Raw genomic sequence first — 7,576 nt, 5'->3', positions numbered from 1 at the left:
ATTCATCTTTAAGCCCAACAACCTGACTGCAGCCTGCCAACTGGACCTTTTCCATATATTTCCTTATCTTTAAATACTGGTGTTATCAAGACGATATTTTAAGTGTCACTGAATTTGTAGTTTGAGGCACAAATATTCATAGAGTTGCCATGAAAACCTAGGAGAACTAGATACCCCCCTACTACGGCATATTTGAAGTGCAGCCCTTTCTAAAGCCAGGGTCAGGACTAAACGACGACTTCAGTAGGTCTCTCGTCCTCAGGATTCTTTTATTCTCTGACTTCTTCACACTACTAGAGACAAGAAACTCATCAATAATTTTAATTTCCCTCCCACTCTGAAATCACAATCTAATTTATTGGTCATCTTTTGAAGGCTTAAACTAGGCATCCTGCACTGCTCGTTAGTTCTAGCCCATTTCTGGTTTGCCCTGGTTTCATTTTTCTGATTTTTTTTTTTCCTTTGGAGAAAGAAAAGCAAGAACTAGGGGCATTGGCCAAACAAGTCTGTCCACTTGGTGGAGAGGTTTCCAGATAAGAAGGATCTGAAGGACTTCCCATGGGGCGTCAGGGAAATTGCACACGCCATCCGGAGAAGAGGACCAGGAAATCACTTCTTGTTTTTAAAATAGCAGCGAGGCTCTCAGGGATGGCTCTGTGAGGCTCAGAGGATCACAGCAGATCACAGCTGGGAGAGGCCCCAGTGAGGCTAAGCTTGGCCACGGAGCTGCCAGTCTTGCTGAAAAGCTCAAAATGAGTCCTGCTTGGCTCTCCCTCCACCGGGTGTGAGGCCCCCTCAAGGAGACCGCGGGGCAAATGGCCCCATAGTGGAAACTGGGAAGCTTTCTGGAGTGTGATCAGAGCAGGAGCCAGCCTGGGGACAACGGTGCTGGACAGGTAACTGGCATTTCTCCTACTGTGGTCTGTCTCCCTTTGTAGCAAGACCTCAGGGGCACCTAAGTCACTTTGACACTCCTCTTGTGGCATCTTCCACTCATGATCCTCTCCGCCTGATTTTCTTTTGCATAGCTGTGACGTGGGTGTTGGGAAGGTAAAGCGTGTCCAGTCAGGAGCATTGTGCAGACAGTTGGTCAAGGTGATGAGACTATGTTTAGGGAGACTGACTATCACGCAACTAGCTGGGATCCCTTAGGGTTTTTTCTATAATCTGTAGAGATTTTTTTCTTCTTTTGTAAAATGAATTCTCCCATCCCTGAGGCAGAAGATACTGTGAAGACCAGAGCAGGCATGCCCTACCACGCTGCCGCCCTCCCTGCAGCGAGTCCACGGCAGGCAGCCATGGCGGGGCTGTGCTGGGGAAGGGGAGGCCCACTGAGCAGCGGGAGGAGCACGGGGATTCTCTCAGCTCTCAGACAGTCCTCGGGCAGGCAAGAAAGGAGCCCCAAAATGTATACCGTCAGGAGCCCCAAAATGTATACTCCCACCCATGACTGAGGGGAAAGGGATTTGTAGCCGGTGCTAGAAAGGAGGTTTGTGCAAATGTCCGGGCTTAAGAGAGGCAAACTTGTTTTGAGCATTTTAGAAAGGAGGAAGGGTCTGTGATGTGTGGCTTGCTGAAACCATGTTTTCTTACACTTTCTAGAGAGCCAGACCAGAGCTCTTCACTAGAGCTCTGATTTTCCTTTTATAAACGGCTCATGTAGTTAGTTGGCTTTTCATTATTGAATTACACAAATAGTACAGAAATATATTCTTTTTCTAAAATATCTCTTAAGGGTTTTTCAAGCCCTGCATCCCCAATATGCAGTCTTTTTTCCTTCTCCTCCAAAATTATTTCATCAATAATTTGCTGTGTTACCAGTTAAAGGACTTACTTTCTGGTTCTTCCCAGCTCTTAGGACAAGCCAGGGCACAGGAGTACGATAAATTCTCATTGTCAGATTCATGTGATGAACCTTAACACCATCTTCCTCTCAGTTCCTCTCATGGGGAATGTGAATAGCTCTCTTTTTTTTTTTTCTGATTGGTAAGGGGATCGCAACCCTCAGCACGGTGTGGTCTGCACCACGCTCAGCCAGTGAGCACACCAGCTATATAGGATCTGAACCCACGGCCTCGGTGCTACCAGCGCTGCACTCTCCCGAGTGAGCCACGGGGCCGGCCCTGTGAATAGCTCTTTTAACACTCAGAAAAGTTTGAAAGAGTTTTACTTATTTTTACAATTACTATTTTTGTGTTGGTTTTGGTTTTGGCAATTAATATTATTAATAACGACCTCCCAAAGATTAAACTCTAGATTTGCCAGCTAGTGGTTTGGGCTTTTCTATTTGAAGGCCATCAAAGATAGCCTTGTTCTGGAAATGAAAGGGGAGAAAATAAAATAAAAGGAAATTAACTAGGTATATAGATAGATAGATAATAGCTGAGAGAGAGATGAAGTGGTTGGCCCAGGGACAATGGGTAAGGGTGGGAGAAATTATCTTTTTATTCAATGGATAATAAGTGCATTTAACAGACTGGTTCACTTTTCATCTCTTTTAGTCTTTTGTAAAAAGGTGGCCTTTTATCCCCACTGCTCCCCCCAATACATTGTTAAGGGAAAATAAGAAAAAAAAAAAAAAGTCACTATAAACAAGTTGTTACGGGTCATGGAGATAGGCTTTGGAAAAAAGGTACAAATAAGTAACCTCAGGGTAAGGACAATTATAAAACACTTTTCGTTGCTATTTCATATTTTCCTGCCCTTTCCAAGGTTTCTTCACCCCAAACTGGAGGGCCACTTGTCCTGCAGATTTTGGACATTCTGTGTTGGACCGTCCTGTGAAATGTGCCTATCTTTGTCCCTTCTCCTTATCCCTGGATAATTTGATTAATCATTTCACCCTACTGCATAGTGTTAGCCCCATGACAGATTTCCACCGAGGCCTTGTAGGCTAGCACCACCGCACTTGCTAGATATGACTGAAATACAGTAATCTCACTTATGTGGTACGTGGGGGCATTTCAGAGCAGTCAAAAGTATGACTTGGGTTGCCACCAACTCTGGTTGGTAAGGCTGATCAGTCTTCTCTAAAAGTTATAAACCCAATCTCTTGTATTTATATGCAACTTTTTAGTTCTCAAAAAGACTTTCATACCTGTACACCATGTCACAGGCAAAGCAGATATCTTATTCTCATTTTACAGAATACAAAAAGAGAGATTCAGAGGTTAATTTCTTTGCCCAACATCACATGATGAATCTTTTGGGGGCATTGAGAAAAAAACCCAGATCACTGTCTTTTCAGCTCCATTTTTGGTTAGTAATGTGAAGATAAAGGTCACGTGGAATAGAGAATTAATGTGATTGGCTGGATTCTGTCAACTTTGTAGCAACACGGTAGATGTTTTGCTGGAAATGTAAAGATAGATCAAACTATTGCCTGGTCCGGATATTAGCAGATTCTAACACCCGCAGTTTATTACGATCAACCAGGAGCTTAACAAACAACAACAACAAAAACAGTGTCCAGACACTTCAGCAGAGCAATGGAATCAGAAGCTCTGGGGGAGGGCCAGGCACTTTTGTTTGTTTGTTTTTTTAAATCTATTATCCATCTGGGGCTGGGAATCACTGAGTCTGGGTGTAAGAGATAAAGTGGCTTAAACTGAGGAACAGAGGCAATATTTGTTCATGTGAGTATCATATGCATTAGAATTCTGGCTGATGCTGTTCATCAGAGAAACAGGTGCATCTTCATGGGAGAATGAAGAGGAGGTTCCTGGCTCCCCCGACTGTGGGACTGCCTTCCAGTTTAAATTGGAACAACCTCATCTGACTTCACTGCAGATATGCCGGCTCCTTGTTACTTGCAGATTTTACAAAGTCCGATTCAATGTTCTAGGTAAACAGGATGTGCTCTTCTAATGCCAGATGACTATAAGGGTCATACATTTCACTCACGATTACTTTAACATGTTTTGTCCTAATTCTAAGAAAATGGGAAAACAAAGAAATACTAACTATCCTTCGCATGATCTGCCACTTTCTGGGTTGAACTACCTGCGGATAGCTAATAAGTTAGGGTTGTGTTTTAATCATAGAGTGAACCCCTAGAGGCTTTTCTCTTCTAAAATTTCTTGATATTGTTCAGGTAGTATCACTCACCAGTATAATGTTTGTCTCCTTTATAAAGAGCACTATGAGGGGTTGTTCGGAGTTTGTTTTAGCAGTACCTGCCAGTTTCCACACACAGTATGTGCTCCAGGAGGCTCGTTGATTAAACACATGCATTGGCTATGGGCAAACTGCGAATTCAGAAGTTATCTACCAGCTCAGCATTTCAGTTCACATTGGATGACTCTGTTAGTGATGGTTAAAATCATTGCAATCTGGCCTATGTCCGAAAAGATAATCACAAAGTGAAACCTTTCAAATCACAGCCTAGTGGAATCACCTACACTGGAGAGACTTGCTAAGTGCTGTGGAATTACAAAGGCAGAGAATCTTTTCTCTTAATTAGCTTAGACTCTTCCTGGGAGGCAAAGTACAGGCATTGAGAAATTTAATAAGAAGGAATATTTACTGAGTGCTTACTGTGTGTGTAGGGAAAGTGAAGATAAATGGTCGAGGTCCCTCGGGGATTTGGAGTCTTGAGAGCATTCGATGTAAATATGCACATGTGCCCAGGTGTTCCTTGGTTGTCTAATGTAATTGCACATGTGCACCCTGGTGTCCCGGGTTATCGGACTTGAGTATAAAGGATGAATGGCTCTGATCTGCACGGCCCCCTGCCCCCCTGGGTGGGGAGGCCCACAGGGAGGCCGCTACTGCTGCTACTGCTGCTGGAGGCAGTTGCCGTAAAGCTATTGCTGCCAGGGCCCCTGGGATGCCCTGAGAGGCTGCTGCTGTTGCTGAGGACTGAGCTTCTGTCGTCTGTCAATGGCTCCTGAGATATTTCCCAATTGCCTAGCTCATGGACCTGCATGTGAGGGGTCTGGTGACCCAGCCTGTCATGTGAGGGATCTGTGACCCAGTCTGTACAATGGGTTTGAAGTGTCTATGGGCCCTAACCCCAGCTCTGACAATACAAATGGAAAACTTAATGTAACTAAAATAATGAAACATTTTGGTTTTAGTTATGAGTTGCTTTAGCCAGACAATTGTCTTAACCATACAGTGTGCTAGGCACATGTTCGGTGCTTTATAAAGATTAACTTATTTACTTCTAATAATCCTGTGCCTCGGGTGCTAGTATAACCCCTATTTTATAAAGAAGGGAATACACAGAAAGCTAGCATGTAGTGGAATCGGGATTCCATCTCACACACTCTGACTTCAGAGTCCCTACTCCTATTTACTGTGCTACGCCACAAAAACCACAACAGTGCTGCAAAAAGACCCACATGGCAGGGCTAGATGAGTAGCTAAGGAGAGAAACGTAGTGTATTCAGCAAAAAGATGTTATTTCTGCAGAAGACAAGAAAAGAGGCAATATGCTATAAAGGTTAACCAGTCAGACTTTGGTGGCAGACTTAGCTTTTGCTATGCCACCTTGGGTGTTTCTTAATTTACCCAATATTCAGTTTCTTCATCTGCAAAATGGAGATGATAATAATTCTCACAACATAAGATTGTAAGGATTTAATGAGCCTAGTGCATGCGGAGTGCTTAGCTTGATGCCAGGCACATGGCAAGTGCTTGACAAATGGTAGTAATCATCGTTGTTACTAAGTGAATAAGCAAGACCTGAAGTGATGACTAAAGCTTAGAAAGGAGGAATAGGAGGAATAGAGCATTTCAGTTGCCAAGGGTAGTGTGAGAAGAAGCTGAGATGTAGCAATCCATTCCACCAACGTTTATTGTTAATATTTACAACATAATTTGCAAAAGAAGGTAGAATAAAAGCTCCTGAGTGGGTCAGTCTGTTCTATATCCAAATGTTACTGGAGAAAAATTGGGGGAGCTGGTTTTTCATTAGGTTGTGGTGATCATGCTTGCCAGGTGAATTAACCTAAATATCCTCTGGGTATTTTAGAATGTTTAAAATGTTTGAGTCCAATGTAATGGCAATCCAGACAAAAGAGTGTTCTAGGAGAGTTAATATATTAATCAGCTGCTGTTGTGTTGGATTATTGGACAGAGAAGAAAGGAGGGAGGGGCCCATTCAGGGAATTACTGCAACCATCCAGGTGTGAGATGGTAATGTCCAAACCAACGTGGTGGCCAAGGGAAAGAAACACAGCAGCTCTGAGAGCTCAGCAGTAGGTCATTAGCAGGACTTAGTGACCTCTTGAATTGCTGCTCTTACTCCTGCCATTGCTTTTTGTGTCCAAAACACCTGTGGTGTGAGCCTGGAAAACTGCAGAATGAAGCCAGCAGTTGGCAAATCTGGGAAGAGATGGGTTAGGAAATAGCACAGGAAAGAAGACACCTAGTTCAGTTTTAGACGAGCCGAGTTTAGACCTGATAGAAATAGTACAGTTGGAGAGATGTGAACATTTATCAAAGAGGTCAGGGTGGAAATAAAATTTTGGAAATTCTCACATAACTTGATAATTAAAACTATGGAAGTGGACAAGCTCTGCAAGAGAAAGGGTGTCAAGAGAGAAAAGCCAAGGACCAAGGAGAGGTATTTGGCAGGGCTCTCAGTGAGGTGCTGGAAGGCTGATAAAGATAGGACCACGGAAGGGCAGCAGCAAACCCCCGAGCAGTGGGAGAGCCGGGGAGGGAGACGGTGCCCCCAGGAGGAGGTGATAAACGGCAGACACCAACAGGAAACCAGTGACAGTGAGGACTGGGCAAGAATGTGTTGGGTTCGCCTCTATAAAATACTTTCCATAATGACGTGAGGCCTGAAGTCATACTGTCCAGATTAGGAAATCTCGGAACAGCAAGGACTCCTCAGGGAACTGTACTGGGGTGGAGGGGGAATAAAGTAATACTTTTTTTCATTTTGCGTAGCACACACATTATGCAAAATCTTTAGAGAAGGAAGTGAAACTTTAAGAGAAGTGACATCACCGGCCAAAGACAATAATGCCTGGTGTCAGGGAGACAGGGGACGGGGGCTACAGAGGGAGGAACCACAGGAGGCTAAGATGGCCCTGCCAATTATTAAAATGCTGGACTGTTTCAAATCACATGGTAAATAACTGCTGCCCCGAGTCCCCAGAGTGTCCCAAGTACCCCCTCCCCACCTCTGCCTCAGCCACCCAGTCCCTCCCCTTGGATTCTCCCTAGACCTTCCCACCATCCAGCAATGAAATTGTCAAGGCCTGGTCCAGTCGGAGGCCCCCAGGCCCCTACTCCTGCAAAGTGGCTGGAGACTGTTCTGATTGGTCTGATATTATTATTATTAAAATATTCCAATATTATTTTGAATCTCACCAAATAAAAAGTAGAACCACAGAACTCCCAGACCCTCTGATGCTCAATCCAGCACTGCAGCCAACCACAAGGCCACCCTCCTCAGCAATTGAAATGCACCCCTGGCATTGTTTTGCCAGGGCTTGGGGAAACCCCTCCACATGGTAAATTAAAGTAGCAAGATAGATCAGATAAGAGCAGTTAGGAACTTAATGTTTTCAAAACGATGGTAATCTCTTGAGTAAAGGTTAACCCCCCCCCCCCCCCC

The 7,576-nt window shown here is 44.2% G+C and overlaps 1 protein-coding gene across 1 annotated transcript in view; it reads left to right on the top strand.

Moving 5' to 3' along the window:
• Positions 1 to 685: 685 nt before the first annotated feature.
• The window catches only part of GPR116 (G protein-coupled receptor 116), a 70,933-nt gene continuing 64,042 nt past the window's right edge, over positions 686 to 7,576 (top strand). The window contains exon 1 of the mRNA XM_008575970.1: positions 686 to 896. The gene's annotated coding sequence lies outside the window, so the exon portion shown is untranslated. The remainder of the gene's footprint in view (positions 897 to 7,576) is intronic.

Source organism: Galeopterus variegatus, unplaced genomic scaffold (assembly GCF_000696425.1).
Source record: "Galeopterus variegatus unplaced genomic scaffold, G_variegatus-3.0.2 Scaffold1268, whole genome shotgun sequence".
Classification (NCBI taxonomy): Eukaryota; Metazoa; Chordata; class Mammalia; order Dermoptera; family Cynocephalidae; genus Galeopterus; species Galeopterus variegatus.
The sequence above is the reverse complement of the archived record's forward strand: the minus strand, read 5'-3'. Positions and strand labels throughout refer to the sequence as shown.